Genomic DNA, 19,574 nt, shown 5'->3' on the forward strand with positions numbered 1-19,574 from the left:
TGTGGGATCCTAGCTCTCTGACCAGGGATTGAACCTGCACCCCCTACATTGGAAGGCGAAGTCTTAACTACTGGACTGCCAGGGAATTCCCTTGAGCTCTTAATATGTTTCAGATGTATTTTAGTCAATTGGGATACATATGTGATTAAAATAGACTCGTCCTAGCAGGTCTTGCAGGTCTTGTATTTAGTCACATTTTAGCTAACATTACTGTTATTTCCATTGCTATCTTTGTTTTTACAAAACCCAGCACAGGGCCTGACTAGTAAGCCCTCAAAAGAAGTTGCTGAATGAATGTTAAACTAAAGCTGGGTTGATGGCAAGTAAACAGCACACATGAGTGAACAGAATAAAGGAAAATGCTTTAAAAAGTTACAAAATTCTAGGAAAGAGATTGAACTCGGTGCAGGACAGAGTTCTTGACTGTTAGAATGGAAATTCTAGTTGTCCAAACAGGCAAATCCTACCTTCAAATCTTTCTTTTTCTAATGGCAAAAAATCTAAGGGGAATTTTATATTATCTATGAATAATTATAAAAATAAGTTGCTCTTTAAGCTTTATTTGTCTTTGAAATTAATTCAGACTATTAAAGAATTAGAGGTAATAAGTGTCTGATAGAGTAACAAATGAGACATTGCTTTACTTTTCACTCAATCACAACTACTAGAAATAGCTAAATATATGAAAACCCCAAATTTAAATATATTGGTATTAGTCATCTGAAAGCAGGTATTTCAGGATATATTAAGGAATTTTAGTTCATAGAGTTAAGTATGTCTAATACTATTAAGTGAAAGAGAGAAGCACTGCTTAATGGATCAATTCCATTAGGGGGGAAAAAAAAAAGAAAAAATTCCAAGTGGTTTCACTTTAAAAAGATAGCTATAAAAGTCAGTTACATGCTGGCTGAAGTTCTCTTCCCCTCTTCAAATGATGTTTCTGTTCTGTCAGCATTGTCAGTATATGCAGCTACTGTACTGTGGAAAGTAATTACATTATATGGCAGATAAAACAAGGGGGTATGCATCAGATTATAAATAACTTAATTTTGCAAAGGAATTTTACATCTTAATCTGCTGGACTATCACTTTCACTTAGGCTCTGAAACCAAATTATGTTATTGTGCTCTGTGATATAATTTAATAACTCACCCATAAGGAAATGTCAGGTCGCATTTGCAACAATCCAGGGGCCATTAAGCCAGATGGAAGGTCATTCTGTTTGAGGATTGTAAATGAACCTGTCCAGCAAAGTTTTGGTTAGGGACAGCCAAGGACTCATTATGTAGTCAATTTACCCAACTGCTAGCAAGAACCATGCAATGCCAAGGCTGTTCTGTCCTTTGAATTTTGAAATGCATTTGAACATACAGAAATTTTTACTTTCATCAGGCCAAAAAGGAAATTGCTTTTGTAAAAAGCAGTCATTTCCATATATTGCTTAGAACATTAGAATAAAAAGTGTTTTAGTGAAATGCCACTTGTGGAATTTTTGCTTTTTTTCTTATTTACTCTCATCTTACCCTTCTAAATTTTGCTTTTCCTTGTTAGTGGAAGATACACACACACACACACACACACACACACACACACACACACTCTCACATAAACAACATATCAGGAATGTAGAAAGAAATCTATGCGTCTGATAGTAAAAATATTCAGTTAAAGTAGTTAAAATATATTTCTTCATTTACTTTTTGAGTTCTTTCTGCATAACATGAAGTTAACAATTTTTGATTATCAACACTATATGACTTAATGTGAATACTCTAAAATGGATAGTTTAATAACAGTTTTCATTTAGATTTAAAAAGACATTAAAAAAAACTAGATGCCTGTAATGATATTTCAGTTATTCTCTACAGCAAAGAACACAGAATTCATTGTTTATTAAAACATTATTTTACAACTAGTATATTTCCATTTTAGAAAATGAAGGATAAAATAGCTGACATTTATCCACACTCTCCTATCTCTGATAAATTTCAACATTTGTGTGTGTTACATCTTTCAAAGCATATTTTATGGACTCGGGTTTACTGGCCATGTATAGAGTTGACCCTCATTATTTGTGGATTCTGTATTTAAGAATTTGCCTACTTGCTAAATTTTATTTGTAACCCCCACATCAATACCGGTGGGGATTTTGCAGTCATTTGTGGACATGTGCAGAATGGTGAAACCGTTTTGCAAGTTCCCAGCAGAGGTGGAACAGAGCCTCCTTATCTCTGTTCTTGTACAAAGATAACAGAGGATGGAGAAGGTAGGAGACAGTGCAGTGTAGTGCAAGGAGCTTATTTACTCAAAAAAAAAAAAAAAAGTATATATATATATATATATATATATATATATATATATGCATTTCAATTTGTTGCCATACTGTTTTCCATGTATTATGTTAACCATTTTTACCACACCAGGATGGATATTAATTTCTCACATGTTATGTGACTTTCAGCCTTTTGCTTTCAAGAAACCCTCAAAAAGGCTTTGAAAACTTATCATTAGCTTCAGTATAATTTATAAAGTATTGGATTAAGTTTCTTTTGACTTAAAACATTAAAGAAAAAATTGAAGCTGTCTCATTTTACTGATGCTTGGCAAAAAAATCCAGTATAGTAACCACTGTTGTACAGTTTTGATATTTTGGGGTTACTTCTTTAAAAATATGATTAATCATTGCTGCTATATTGTGAATAAACACAGGTTTTCTAGTGTTGCTGTTTACTAAGAGTAGAAGCGTCTTACATTCTTTGAAAACGTTTTCGATGAGTAGATAATAATTTTTAAAAGAAAATACCACTATATACTTTGAAATTATAATCTTTTTAACATGTAAATATTTTCTTTTTAATTAAAAATGGGAATAAATTCCTTCACATTAAAACCCTAGTTCAAATATAATAAAGACAAGATTTCCTTAGAGTTATGAGTAGTATTTTCAAACTATATCCCAGAAAGTTTATTCCAATTTGTATTCTCACAGCAGTGAATAAAATTGAACATTATGTCAAATGCCTTATAATAATAAATATCTTTGACTAAAAATCATCTTTTCTAGATTAATATTTGAAAATAATATCTCACGATTAAATTCTCATTCCTTTGGTTATCAATGAGGTTGATTTTTTTGTGTGTTATTTTCCTTTGCTTTGACTGTACTCTTTGCTTTAATCCTAATTTTTAATCTGTGTGAATTTTGTACAGTAGGGGTATCAACTTCTTGCCATATTTTTCACATACAGTTTTCCAGGATTTTTGCATTTAATTTTCTGGTATTTATTGATTAATAGAAGTTTTTAATTTTTATGAATTCAAGTCCAACATTATTTTTCCTTGTGATGAGATAAGCTTCATTGGCTTTATCATGAAATTAAAATTACTCTTTTATAATAGTTGAAAAGTAAAAAATAGAAATAAATGGAAATAAATGACCTAGAAACAATTACTATTAATAATTTGACATATATCCTTGAATATATTTTCTAAGTAATATTTATATATTTGAAATAATAGCATATCTATAATTTTGTATCCCATTTTATTCACAAAATATCGTAACTATTTTCTATGTCTTTAAGGACTCTTTGAACTGCTTTGTTTCCATCATGAGGAGACAGTATAATTTATAAAGCAAATCATCTTATAAGTATGTGAATTTAAAGATAAGACTATATATGAAAAGCATATTTGGATATATCTTTGCTACATATCAAGTTATTTACTAAAACAGATATCCACAAATAAAATGTTTTTGTTTCAGTATAAAAATATTTTAATCCTGAAAAATAGGAAGATGGAATTTTTCCTACTGTCATCTTAGTCATTTTTAAAAACTAGCAATAGTCATGAATTAAATTTTTCTGGACTTAGTTGGATTTTGCTTTGGATTTTGTTTGTTTTAAATTATCCTTTTCAAATAGATCATATTCTCTATCCACTTTATTGTGAGTCCTTCAAAAACAAGGATTTTGTCTTCCTCATTCATCTTTATATTCCCATATGTGTAGTGTATGGAAGATAAACAGGAAAATTTAATTCAATTCAGTTCTAATTTTAACCCTGATATTGAGTTGCAATTTCAGTGACATGAATTATTTTCCACAGCTCAGCTTGATTGCCTCTTTCTCTGTCATCTTGATAAATCATTAACTTTAAAACTTAAAGTAAGTAATCTCCTAAATACCATAACCTTCTTTCCATCCACATACTTCATACTCAGTCTCTGCCTCTGGAATCCTGAAAGTTTGAATAATAATCGTTTCAAACATTTTTTTAAATTATTGCTTAAGATTGTGGTTGTCTACAGTTATTCAGAAATATCCCACAGCCTTTCTCAAAATTCTATGCCACTTAAGCTTATATTATATCTAGACTCTAGCCTAGGTCTGTGTTTTCCAATATGGTAGCCATTAGGCACACATGGCTATTAAGCGCTTAAGATGACACTAGTCTTCATTGAGATGTTCTGAAAGTATAAATACACAGCTCTTTTTTTAACTTTTTTGAAATACGGCTACCAGAAAATTTTAAATTACATATATGGTTCATATTATACTTATATTCAACAGTACTACTCTAGATAAACAAATCTCTTTGATTACTATGTGCTCCTTACTAACATTTCATACCAGTTTTTAGACTGTTAACTTTGTCTAGACGATCAAATTAAATCATGGTTATAGACACAGCCTAAATGTGTACCCTGTGAACATTTCTTCCCAGTTATTTGATTTTGGAATAAAGAAAAATAAGTTGAGAACAGATGTGAAAAATAAAAAGCACAGTAGATTTAAATTGGATGAGCTAGTGAATAAATTCTCTCTGCCCATATGTACAACCGGAAGCAGCACACTGGAAACGAGGTGATGGAATCCGGTGTCCTAGCAGAAAGTCAGGGCGAGGACTCCCAGAGAAGTTCTAGAAGGAGGAAGCTGCTGACTTTCGCAGAGCACACTTATTTCTCAGATCAGCAATAAAGTCCTGGTTGACAGTTTTCCCAGGAAGTTTCTGACAAATAGCACACACTGTTGTTTACATTTTTGTGATTTAACGTCTCACTTAAATTACACAGGTGCACATAAATGTGTTCATTTGATCGCAGTAATTCCACTGCCACTGACATTAGTAAGTAACTCAATATGAGAAACAAGCCAGTACTAAATTTATTACTCTTCTCTATGGCTAATGTACTTGAATGAAGCTGTATGATTGGTAGTTACGGTTAATATCACATTTCAGCCTTGCGAGGAACAACAGTTGTGTAATGCTTCTTTAAGTGGTTTCCTTTTAATTTTTGCTTTATTAATTTTATTCAGTTTTTTCCTCTATCCTTATCATCTTTTTACACTAAGGGCAATCCTTGCTACATTCACTAGTTATGCATCTATTTATTTTCCCTCTTTTTTCCAACACACCACAGAGGTCATATAATTTGTGTTTTAAGATCATGGACAATGATATTCTTTCATACAAATATCGAACATTCATTAATGAAAAAAGATTATGACAATGAATTTTGAAAACTGCTGTGGTGGAAATACATTAAAAAAATCAAGCATCTTCTATGCTGATTTGTTTTGCTTATACCTATATAATAATACATAAAAATACTGGTACCTCACGGTAGCACTGTGGAATTTTAAAAATCACTGTAAACAGGTATTTCTAAGCTGTAAATCCATGGAGTATCAGTTACTGAAGTACTAAATTAAAATCATGTGTGGAAATTTTACTTGTAGAGATCTAGCACCTTGGGGTAAGACAGAATATTAAAAAGTGAAAGAAAGAAGGATTGTTAGAGTGTTGTGACCATTATATGCATTTATTGGAATCAATGCTATCTTATTTAATCCATACAATATCCCATTATTCTCTTTTACACGCAAAAAGAGTAAAGCTCATAGAGGTGAAGTAACTGGGCTATGTTTCCGTGATGAGCAGTGTAAACACTTGGCTACCAGGCCTTCAAGTACCGCTCCTTTGCATTCTGCTGCCAATGTGGCAATTTGAGAAGTGGGCCTAAAGAAAAGAAGTATAGGTAGGGCAAATTGGAAAAGCAGGAAGACCCCAAATGATGAAGTCTTACCACTGTGATTGGTTAGAATCTCTGTTGAGAAAAACACAGGAAAAACTAGAGCATTCAATAATATTGATGACAGGTTAGGTGGTCTGTTAGGTACTTCTAAACATCATTACTTCGTCCTCACAAAAATCCTCTGCTATCAATATTATTATCACCAATTTATTCATGAAACAGATGCTCCTAAATTTTGAACAGTTTGCTCAAAATGCAAACAAATGTAAATGTCACAGCAAGAAGTGTCCGTCTGACTTCAAAAATTGTTCTTTAAACAACTGTGCTACGCTGTTTCCAACTTAGCTGGTTGTAATCATAAAGAATGGCAAGAATAAGCCCAAAGAATTAAACAGATCTAAATAATTGCCTGACTGCTTTAGTCTAGAAATTCAAAGAAGATACTTGGTATATGGGAGTGGGAACTATAAAAATTGTCTTTCTGAAAAACTGCGGTAGAAATTAACTGCCAACACTTTTTGGGGGCAGATTCAATCCCAAGGCAGCAAGAATGAAGGAACGTAAGAAAACGAGGCAGGGAAGGGTAGTAAGCAAAACAAGAAAATGTCCTACCACAACAGCCACTGTTTTATAAGCCACAAATAGACATAGCTATAGTAGCCATTCCTTGAGCAAGCTAGCAGGAGTAGTAAAAAAATTTACCTGCCTGGGTCTCTCCCATTCTGCCCCTGCCACCGGTGAGAGGCAACTCCTCTGCATTTCAGGGTGGCATCATCCAGTGCAGCATTTCACTGGAGTCCAGAAGTGGCAGGACAAAGGGCTAGATACTCTGGGCATGTGATTGGAGAGCTTAGGAAAGGAATGTAGCTGGTTGACTGGCTGCAGCAAGACAGAGCATGGGTTGAAGGTCTGGGTAGTAGTTAAGACTGAAAAAAAAACTGCTGGAGTACCACAAATGGTCAGAAACACATGTGTCTAAGAGAAACAGGGAGATGGATGGGGCAGGGAGGGAAAAATTAAAATAGGAGAAAAGCATCAAGAGAATGAAAATCATAAAGACAGGGCTAATACACTTCATAGTATTCTATTTTTTTTAGATTAAACTTTATTTTGGATAACTGTAGATTCACATGTAGTTGTAAGAAATAATACACAGGGCTTCCCTGGTGGCGCAGTGGTTGAGAGTCCGCCTGCCGATGCAGGGGACACGGGTTCGCGCCCCGGTCCGGGAAGATCCCACATGCCGTGGAGCGGCTGGGCCTGTGAGCCATGGCCGCTGAGCCTGCGCGTCCAGAGCCTGTGCTCCGCAACGGGAGAGGCCACAACAGTGAGAGGCCCGCGTACCGCAAAAAAAAAGAAATAATACACAGGATTTTCATTTACCCTTTACCCAGTTTCCTCGAATGACAGAAGCTTGCCAAACTATTGTACCATATCACAGTGAGGACATTGACATTGATACAGACAAGATAGAAAATATTTCCATCACCACAGGGATCTTTCATGCTGCTCTTTCTTTTAGGACTGGAGTTTTCACTAAGCATAATGCCCTCAAGATTCATCCATCTTGTGTGTGTTAATACTTTGTTCCTTTCTATTGGCATAGATATACCACAGATAGTTTAACCAAAAAGTCATCTGCAGAAAGATAATCAGGTTACTTCTAGTTTTTGGCTCTTATGAATAAAGGTGCTTTAAATTTTCACGTACAGATTTTTGTGTAAACATAAACTTTCATTTCCCTGGAGTAAGTGACCAAGAGTGCAATTTCTGATTCATAGCATAGTTGCATACTTAGTTTTTTAAAAAAAGAAATTGCCGAATAATTTTTGAGGGTGGCTGTACCATTTACATTTATATTCCCAGCAGCAATGTATGAGTGATTCAGGTTCTCTTTATCATCACCAGCATTTGTTCTCTCACACTTTTTTTTTTTTTTTTTTTTTTTTTTTTTGCGGTACGCGGGCCTCTCACTGTTATGGCCTCTCCCGTTGCGGAGCACAGGCTCCGGACGCGCAGGCTCAGTGGCCATGGCTCACGGGCCTAGCCACTCCGTGGCACGTGGGATCTTCCTGGACCGGGGCACGAACCTGTGTCCCCTGCATCGGCAGGTGGATTCTCAACCACTGCGCCACCAGGGAAGCCCCACACTTTTTAAATTTAGTCATTATGATAGGTATGCAATGATATCCCATGGTTTTAATTTTCATTTTCCTTATGGCAAATGACGTTTAACACCTTTTCATGTGTTTATTTGACATCTGTATACTCATTTCAGTGAAGTGACTGTTCTTATCTTTAACTTATTTTCTAAATGGATTTTTTAAATGTTGAGTTTTGAGAGTACTTTATATATTCTAGGTACTAGTCCTTTTTGCATATGTGGTTTGCAAATGTTTTCTCTCAATCTGTAGTTTGTCTTTCATTCCCTTAACAAGGTGTTTCACAGAAGAAAGTTTTTAACTGTGATGAAGTCCAGTTATCAATCTTTCCTTTTATGAATTGTGCTTTTGGTATCAAGTCTGAGAATTCTTTGCTTAGCCCTCGATTCTAAAGATTTTTTCCTATATATATATTTTCTAAACATTTTATAGTTTTCTGTTTCACATCTAAATCCATAATCCATTTTGAGTTAATTTTTGTAAAAGGTATGATATTTAGGTTCAGGCACACTTTGGGGCTTATGGATGTCCAATTTAGCATCACTTTTCATAAGGCTGCCTTCCTTTTTGCACGTCTGTCAAACATTAGTTGGGTATATATGTCTGGAACCACTCATTGGTTCTCTGTTCTGTTCCTTTGATCTATTTGTCAATACCAACACAACACAATCTTGATTACTGCAACTACATATGTCTTGAAATCAGATAAACAAATTTCTCCACTTTATTCATCTTTTTGTCTCCCAAATAGTTTTAACTATTCTAGTTCCTTTGCATTTCCATATAAATTTTAGAAAAATCTTATATAAATCTATAAAAATCTTACTGGTATTTTGATAGGAATTGTGTTAAACTTGTATATCAATTTGGGAAGAATTCACATCTTTGTTGAGTCTTCCAGTACACAAACATGAAATGTCTCTCATTTATTTAGATCTTCTGTGATTTCTTTTATCAGTACACTACAGTTTTTAATCATACAAGTCCTGTAGAAGCTTTGTTAGATTTATACCTAGGTATTTTGTGTCTTGTTGAGCAATTATAAATAGTATTGTATTTTAATTTTGATGCCCACGTGTTTTGTGTTAGTTCATTGAGCTACAATTGATTTCTGTATGTTTATCTTTTATCCTATAACATTGCTTTACTCACTTATTCATTTTAGGAGGTTTATTTTGTAGATTCCTTGGGATGTTCTACATAGACAATTGTGTCTTCTGTAAATAAGGACAGTTCATCAGTCTTCCACCATTAATAACAATGTTAGCTGGAAGCACTTTGTAGACATACTTTATCAAGTTTCAGAAGTTCTCTAATCCTACTTTTCTGAAAGTTTCTACGATGAATGGATGTTATTTTTTTCAAATGCTTTTTCTGCTTTGATTGATATTATCATATGATTTTTTCCTCTTTAGTTTGTTAATACCGTGGTGCAATGACTTGAATACTTGTGTCTTCTCCAAATTCATATGTAGAAACCTTAACCTCCATTGTGATGAGGTGCAAACTTTGAGAAATAATTAGGTCATATGGGTGGAGCCCTCCTGAATGAGATTAGTGCCCTTATAAAAGGGACCCCAGAAAGCTCTCTTGCCCTTTCTGCCATGTGAGGATATAAGGAGAGATGGCAGTCTGCAACTTAGAAGAGGGTTCTCACCAGAACCTGACCATACTGGCACCCTGATCTCAGACTTCCAGCCTCCAAAACTGTGAGAAATAAATGTTTGTTGTTTATGCCACCCAGTCTATGGTATTTTTGTTATAGCAGCCTGAACTAAGACTGGTGGGATTTTATTGATTGATTTTCAAATATTGAACTAGACTTTCATGTTTAGAATAAATCCCACTTGGTCATGGTGTATAATTCTTTTTACATGTTGCTGAATTCTATTTGCTGATATTTTGTTAAGAATATTTGCATCTATATTTAAGAAAGATACTGATCTGTAGTTTTCTTTGTGGTTTTTTTTTTTTTTGCTTTTGAGGTCAGGATATTACTAGCTTCATAAAATGAAATGGGAAGTGGTCCCTTCTATTTTCTGGGAGAGATTGTAGAATTGATGTTAATTCTTTTCAAAATATTTAGTAGAATTCTCCAATGTAACCATTTGAGCCTGTAGATTTCCTTTTTGGGACTATTTAAGTTATGAATTTAATTAATAATTACAGAGCTATTAAAATGATATGTTTTATATTGGATAGTTTGTGGTAATGTGTTCTTCAAGGAGTGGGCTCATTTTATCTGACTTTTCAAATTTGTATAGAGTTCTCCATAATATTATATATTTATCCTTTAGATATCTGCAGGGTCTGTAGTAATACCCCTTATTTCCTTCCTGATTCTACAAATTTGTGTTTTTTCTTTTTTGTTGTCAGTCTTGGAGATTTTTCAATTTTATGGATCTTTTCAAAGAACCAACTCTTTGTTTCACTGATTTTCTCTAATGTTTTTTTGTTTTCATCTTCAAATGTTTCTTATCTTTACTATTCCCTTATAGTTTATTTGGGTTTATTTTACCCTTAATTTTCTAGATTGTTGAGGTGAAAACTTTGATTACTGATTAGAAACTTTTCCTCTTTTCTAATGTATGCTTAGTGCTATAAATGTATCTCTCAGCACTGCCCTTACACTATCCCACACTATCCCAATTTTGATATAGCATACTTTTATTTTCATTCAGTTCAATGTATTTTTTGTTTCCCATGAGATTTTCTCTTTGACCCCAAAATTGGTTAGAGACGTGTTATTAGTTTCCAAGGGTTTGGAAATTTTCCTGTTATCTTTCTGTTAATGCCTTTTAGTTTGATTCTATTGTAATCAAAGAATAAATTTTGTATGATTTCAGCTTTTTAAAAACTTGTTTATGTTTATTTTATGGCTCAGGATATGATCTATCTTGGTATATGTTCCATAGGCACTTGAAAAGAATAGATATTCTGCTGCTGTTGGGTGAAGTAATATAGTTGATTGGATATTAGTGGTTGATGGTACTGTTGGGTGCTTCTATATCCTTGCTGATTTCTGTCTAGTTCTATAAATATATATATCAATATATATCAATATATAATGTTTCTCTGTGTCTCTGGTAATTTTCTTTGATATGAAGTTAATTTTATGTGGTATTAATATAGATACTGCTGGGTTTTTTTGGTTACTGTTTGTATGATATATCTTTTCCAATCCTTTTACTTCCAACTTGTCTACCATCAACTATTTAACTAGCTTGAGTAAAGTATATAAACCTTACCTCCATTTACTTCCCTTTACTCTCCTCATTTATAATATAATTATCTTAAATATTTCCTTTACATACATTTAAATCCACATTAGGCAGAGTAACCATTTTTGCTTATGGTTATTGCTTCAACCATCAAACAATTTATAAAACTCAAGAGTGGAAGGAAAATGTATTGAATTTACCATATTTTTACTCTTTCTTTATTCTTTGGTCCTTTTTGATGTTTTATGAATCCATTTATCATTTCCTTTCTGTCTAGAGAAATTCCTTTAGTTATTTTTTCGGTATGTTGACAACAAATTTTCTTATTTTCCTTCATCTAGGAATGTCATGATTTCCCCTTCATTCCTGAAGGATACTTTCACTAGATACAGGATTCTGGGTTGACCATTCTTTTCTTTTAGCGCTCGAAAATATTGTGCCATTTCTTTTGGCCTCCATACTTGCTAATGAGAAATTTGCTGTTATTAGAATTGATTTCCCCTATGGGTAACGTTTTGTTTCTCACTGCTTTCAGGGTTTATTTTTTTTTTTTTTCCCTCTTTTTGTTTTCAGAAGTTTAACTATCATGTGTTTTGGTGTAGATTTCTTTGGGTTTAGCCTGCTTGGTATTTGCTCAGCTTTAGGTTTATAACTTTACCAAATCCGCTGAATCCATAACTTGTTTCAGTGCTTTTTCAGCACTGGACTCATTCTCCTCTCCTTCTGAGATTCCAACAATTTGAATGTCATACCTTTTTTTAATAGTCCCACATGTCCCAGATATTTTGTTCATTTTTCTGCCTGCTGTTTACTTTGGGTACTTTCTATTGTTCTATGTTCAAGTTCACTGATTCTTCCCTCTCTCCTCTATAATCTGCTGTCAAGCCCATCCATTGAGCTTATAAGTTTTGATTATTGTATTTTTCACTTCTAAAATTTCCATTTGGTTCTTCTTTATATATTCTGCTTCTTTACTGTGATTTTCTAATTCTTTACTGATGCTTTCTATTTCTTTTCATTTGCTTCAAGTGAATTAATTGTTTCTTAATGCATTTTTATAATGCTTATTTAAAAATTGTCAGATAATTCTAATACCTCTGTCATCTTGGTGTTGACATCTATTTTTTTTTTTTCATTCATTTTGTGATCTTCCTGACGAGTAATTTTTTAAATTGAAACTGGATATTCTGGGTTTTATAAGACTCTGGATCTTATTTAAACCTTCCATTTTAGCTGGCTTCCTCAGACACTGCTCCAGCAAGAGAAGGAGGTAGGGATTGTAGTACAAGCTCCCCATCTGATCTCTACTGACACCAGAGGTGGGGGATTTGTGTTACTGCTGGGTAAGGGTAGAAGTTCCAGTCCCCTCTTGACTAGAGTCCACTAATATCTCCCTGCCTAGGAAGGCTGGAGTGCCTCATTACTGTCTCTACTTGGCCTCTGCTGTTTGGGGGAGGAATGGGATATGGGAGGAAGGTGGCTTCATTATCACTGGGCAGTAATCAAAATCCTGACATTTCACTAGACTTCATCTAATACCACCCCAATGGGGAGGAAGAGGAGCATCTCATTACTGCTCAGTGGAGATGTTAAGTCCAATCTCCCTGTGGGCCTCAACTGACATTGCAGGGTTGGAGGCCTCATTACTGCCTAGTGGGGCTGAATGTTCCAGGCTCTTACTCATCCCTTTACCAACGTCAGGGATGGGGGGTGAGGGATGTGGGAGGTGGGAGCACTTGAGGAGGATAGTGATTAGGGCTTTTTGAAGGTGAAAGTCCAGGATCCTCACTCAGCCTTTGCTGACATAGGTGGAGGGGGCATCATCTTTTCTGTGATATTTCGCTGGATAAAAGCAGTTATTGGGCTTCCCTGGTGGTGCAGTGGTTGAGAGTCTGCCTGCAGATGCAGGGGACACGGGTTCGTGCCCCGGTCTGGGAAGATCCCACATGCTGCGGAGCAGCTGGGCCCGTGAGCCATGGCCGCTGAGCCTGCGCATCCGGAGCCTGTGCTCCGCAACGGGAGAGGCCACAGCAGTGAGAGGCCCGCGTACTGCAAAAAAAACAAAAAACAAAAAACAAAGCAGTTATTGTCTTAAATGTTTTCCATCTTGCTAGGCTGCCCCCTTCCAAGTCTCATGACCAGACAGAGTCACCTTCTGCTGGGGCTTTTTTTTTCTCTACCAATTGGTGTTTCCAGTTTTGTGCCTTCTCCAACTCCAAGTCTGGGATATATAAAGCAAAAAGCAAACTAAAGGGAAACTCACTCCTGTGTAGTTTCTTGGTTCCCAGGGTCCTAGCTGATCTGCTTTCTTTTCTCTGTCTTTCAGTATTCTTACGTTTGTTTTATATAATCCAAGGTTTTTAGTTGCACTTGGGGTTAGAGACAGGGAAAAGATCTACTCAATCTTCCCTGAAACAAGTCATCTTCAATATTTTAATTTTTTGAAAATTGTATATTCACAAATGAAATATAACTATTAACTAGAATATTTAACCAGACTTTCCATTTACCATACTAGACAATGTGCTTATTAAATAATGAAAGCATAGCTACAGTATATTACAAAGTAATATTAGCTAATATTTAATGAGTGTTCTTTCTGGGTTACATAGTCTGAAAAATACTTTTACATAAATTATTTAATTTACTTTGTACAGTAGCCCTATGTGGTAGGAACCATTATGTTTTTCATTTTAGAGATAATGAAACTGAGGCTGATGGAAGTTGAGCAGATTTCTTAAGGTCTTTCAGCTGGAGAGAGGCAGAAACACCCTTGAACTCAGACAATACAACTTCCTAACTGGTGTTTCCAACCATTATGCTTGTGCACATCTGTTTCCTCTGCTCTCCACTTTAAAAGCCCATTCTTTAAGTTCCAGCCCAAATGTCATCCCCTTTGTGAAATCTTCCTTAAAGCCATACTTGGCTTTCTTCATTCTCTGTTTTCCTCCATCTCTTTACCCACACCATTTCTATGTCCAGATATTTCCATTGTCTGTTTTGTCTGTTTGTTTTTCCCACTGTACTGTGGACTCCTTGAGGGGCGGTATTGTGGTTCATTCATCCTTACATACCCTCACTACATGACAATATTGTAGTACTTACTCAATGACTATTTGAATATAATTGAATAAATAAATGAATAAATTGATAGCTTTATCAGTCAAAATTTAATGCAGTACACAGTAGACTTGTGTCATAGGAAAGGGACCTGTGACCTGTGTACCCTGATCTGACAGTAGAATATAATAATTAGTGTAAATGTATAATAAAAATTGTCATTGCACATTAAACAAGACATTGAGAATTGAGGCAATGTAGCAAATAAAGTAAACTTGGTTTAGCGAATCTGAGAGTCACATGAGAAGCATTACGGTGTGGTGGGAAACACTGGGAAGCTTTGAAGTCCGATATGCCTGGGTTCAAATCCTTACTTCTTCATATTCTACTTCTGTGAATGTGGCATATCATGTAAAACCTAGGTTCCTCATCTGTGCAACGAGAGTAATTTCTACCTCAAGCTAAATATATGAATTAAATGAGTTGAATGTATGTAAAGTGATTAATGCAAAGTAATTTCTCATCTGTTTCCCCAATGACTATCTTCCAACCCTGATTTTTTTTTAAGTCAAAAGGCATTTGCTCTGAAACCTGATAAAAACAATAACAATAACAACAGTAATTTGCAGTAGTTGTAGTAATAGTGGCGGTTTAGCATTCTCTAATGAGGTGATCTAATGAGATCAACAATTGGTCTCCTTGTTTGTCTCAGACTTGTTAATGCCTCTCTAATGTTTAACCACTTTGATTTGGACCACATTTTTGTATTTTTCAAAGTTTCTTTCTTGGGATATTTCATGTTTTCAGGATGAGGTCTCTGGAAAGATGGAAACTGGGAAGGCCAAGAGGAAAGTGCAGACAGCTATTTATATGCTTCTGGCTCCTACCTATAAGGGTGATACCCTAATCCCTCTAAAACTAATTGACATTTGTGATTTAAACATCTCTGTGGACAGAGAGGACTGGCAGAAATGCTATTACACAATTGTTTGCTTTTCCTTTTGTATTGATTTCAGAAAGATGCTTATTTCTCAAGGTGAGTCTTCTGAATGGATAATTACCACAGAAAATGTGAAAGTAGAGAGGTCAGAATTTAAGGCATTTTATTAACATTGTTCCTCTCTAAAATAAAATAAAACTGGTTAGAGTGAGTTGGTAACCTGTGCTCATATGCTAGCAAATGGCAGAAGGGTCAAGAATAAAATAACAGGTAGCCCTTAAGTAAATAGAAATGTATTTCCTAGAGCAATTTCCAGGGCTGAAGGACAAATGAGTTCAGACACTCAAATAGTACTATTATACTTCAAAGAATGTGTGTCCTGTGGTTTACATTTTTTTTTAAAAAAGCAATATAATATAAAAATAAGGATTTCTTCTAGATATTGACTTTCATAAAGAATTTCAAATACAACCTGTACAAAACCGAACTTCTATTTTGTATACACCTGTTCCTTCCTCAGGAATCCCCCTATTTCACTTAATGACCCTGTCATAAAATCAGTTTCCAAGCCAGAGATCTTAGATTAGATGTGGCTCTTTATCATTCATAGATTCAATTGTTCACCAAGTCTGGTTGATTTCCCTTTTAAACATCTCTTAAACCTACTGCTGTCTTCTATCTGCAGAGACACTGGCTGAGACCAGGCACTGTGCACCCGTCACCTGGACTACTGCAGTAGCCTCTGCTGCAGAGTCAGAGAATTGCCCCAATATCCTCTTTTCCATTCCCTCAGCAAGAGAAATCCTGAATTTTATTGGACTGCATGTCTTCCCAGAATAATAATTAAATTTCTTAACATTTTTTACAGCTAGATATGATCATCTTGAGGCTAAATTCTGACCTATATGATGTAATTAGCAATAGTATGAACAATTTTTTTACTATGTCCTTAAGAGGAGGTTGTCATGCTTTTCTCATTTTTTTTCTTTCTGCTGGCTGGAATACATGTGTGATAGATGGAAATGGAATAATCATCTTGGACCATACCATAAATGGCCAGTGTTTAAGGTGGTAAAGCAACCATATAGAAAAAGTCTAGATCCTTGTCAACTGACGAACCATTTTGATAACCTTAGACAATGTTTAAACTTCCTTTCATTTAAATTGCTGTTGTATTAGATCTTCATTGGCAGTTAAACTGAATCATGACAATCAGTGCCTCTTAACTCCTTCCTTTGCCTCACTGTTATTTCTCTCCTAGAGAGGGAAACATTGCCATATGATTGTGCTCTCTGAAATATAAATGTTAGCATGCTGTTCCTGTTTTTAGCATCTGCCACCCTACAGGAAAGTCCAGAATTGTTACCAAAGAGACCAAGGTCCATCATACTCAGTTTCTACATACCTTGCCATCTAGGACCCACTGCAGCGTAGAATAACCTTTAGCCACTCTCCCAACTACTTGCTTCATAAACATACCATATTTTTTCTTTACTACCATCTATTCTTAACTCCACAGCAAAATGATCCTATTGAAACCTAAATTAGGTCTTGTTACCCCTTAGCTCAAAACCTCCAGTGGCCTTCCATTTTACTCAGAGTAAAAGTCAAAGAACTTACAAAGGCCTTTGAAATCTTACCAGATTTGGGGATCCAGTATATCTTCTCCCGTTCTCTTGCTTACCCTACTCTAGATGCTCTGCCATCTTGCTGTTCATTGGACATGCAAGATATGGTCCAGATTCAGGGACCTTTGTACTGCCAGCTCTTCTGCCTAGAATCCTCTTTCTTAGAGATCTTTGCTCTCAAATCACCTTTTCAGTGAGGTTTTCCTTGATCATCCTACCTAAAATTGCAGTCTCCCTTGCCCACACCAATTCAAACACTCCTTATCTCACTTCTCTGCTTTATTTTTTCTCCATAGCACTCATTGCTTTAACATACCATACAATTTATTTCTTTTACTATCTGACTTTTTCAACCCTACTGAATATAAGCCACATATGAAAGAGATTTTTTTCTCTTTTCTTCAGTAGTACTTCTCCAGAGCCTAGAACAGTGTCTGCCTGCCACATAGTAAGTGCTCAATAAATATTTATTGACTAACTTTCCTAAATTTATGGCGGAGTATTACCTTGAACACCAAATGATAACTCTATGAAAATTTCCATGACTGTGTCCTCCCCCAATGCAAATTCATAACCACGGTACTCTCGTAATACTTGATATATATATATATATATATATATATATATATATATATATATATATATCACAAGAACAAGGGTATTTTTTAATAAGAATAAAATTTAAAAATCAAATTAAATTTAAATGTAAAATTTATAAAGAAGTACTTGTTATTATATTCTACAATATAGCTCAGTGAGGAATAATTTATCTTTCTGTTCAATGATCTATTCAGACTCTGAGTGTGAGGGAGGTCTCGTTCATGGGGGTCATGTTTCCATATTCACTGCTGTTGCTGATTATTGAAGACAGTGAATGTGGATTTCATGTCTGAAATTGGGCAAGCCATGGTCTGCATTCATGTAGCCTGGTGGTCTCTTGTACTCTGCCTGCTGTGGGAGCAATTGGACAGGAGAGTGTTTGCCCTCTGAACATGATAAACATTAACATTTGTCCCATTGTTTTGTAATTATGTATATATTTTATATGCCTATTTTATATATGTACATATAATATATTTACATATAGATTCTTTAATAACTATTTTATCCGAACATAATAATGTATATATTTGTTTGCTCCCTTATAAGCTTTTTGGGAGCAGAAACTCAACATCTTTTCTTCCTGAAAAATCACCACCACATAGAAGAAAGCATGTGTATCAGTTAGGATTTTTTTGACTATAAGTGACAGAAAGTATAGATGCAAACTGGCTTAACCAATAAAAGGTAAAGTTGACTCCAGATGTATCATGTACAGCAGCTAAGTGATGTCATCCAAGACGCAAGTTCTTTCCATTTATATACTTTGCTTACATCAGGAATGGCTTTATACTGAGGCTGACTCACCTTGTAGTTACAGCACAGCTTCCAATAACGTTCAGATTGATGTGATTCAATGTCCCTGCCCTTTAGGAAATAGAGACAGAAACACTCATGGAAGGAGAAAAACACGTACTACCGTCCTCCCTTAGAATAGGAAATAAACCCATTCCTTCACAAGCCTATCACTGGACCAAAGGGGATGCCATAATCTGTTAGGTCAGTGTATTCCCTAGAGATGTAGATGAGCTAAAAACCTGAAAACATTAATTAAGCAGTCAACAGTGCTCATTAAGCACTTAGGAGTATTCAGTTCTGTTTGTTGGATGAATGCTCATAGAATACTGCTTACTCTTAGAGACTTGTAAATACTCAGTTTATGGGCAGTACAATATTATTTGTTGACAGAAATTTGTCAAACCAATAATATTGATATTATACAATAGCACCTTTCAAAATAATCTCCAATCCCCTCAGAAATTATATTTCTATTTATCATAATATTCTTTTGAAACTTACCTAGGTTATCTTAATATTGTATTATCTATTTCTCATGATTTTTTCTTAGAACACACCACAACCTATTTCTAAATTAATGTTTAATCTATAAAGTTTACATTATAATTTTATCTCATCCCTTTGTGGAAAACTAAATAATACTGTTTAATTGAAAGTCCTCACCTCCCTAAACCCTTGCATGGATCCCAAATAGTACCTCAATTTCCAATGATTCTTTACATCTGAGCCACCGTAAAGCCCAATACCACTACTGAACTCTTTTAGTGTCAAGTCCTTGATCTTCTCACCAAGGATCTACCTTGGCAATGACTCACAGACAAAGATCACCACTGGCCATGGCTAACTTGTTTTTGAGTTATTCTTATATAAATTCAGGCATATACCATTTTATGACTTCCACCCAGGACCTAGAATAGGTTTCGCATTCTTCTAGTCCACTGTTTACATGGCTTTTACTGCCTCACCTGTTCGGAATCTACGTCTCAAGGTAGTACCACTTAACTCCATGCCCTGTGAACTTCCTCAGGATTCCTTAACTCAATTCACCTAGAGAATCTATCTGGTATTCTTATTTCTTGGAATTAAATCATGAAATGGTCGATCCATTCTTTTCAGATTTGTATT

This window comes from Orcinus orca, chromosome 6, assembly GCF_937001465.1.
Source record: "Orcinus orca chromosome 6, mOrcOrc1.1, whole genome shotgun sequence".
NCBI lineage: Eukaryota > Metazoa > Chordata > Mammalia > Artiodactyla > Delphinidae > Orcinus > Orcinus orca.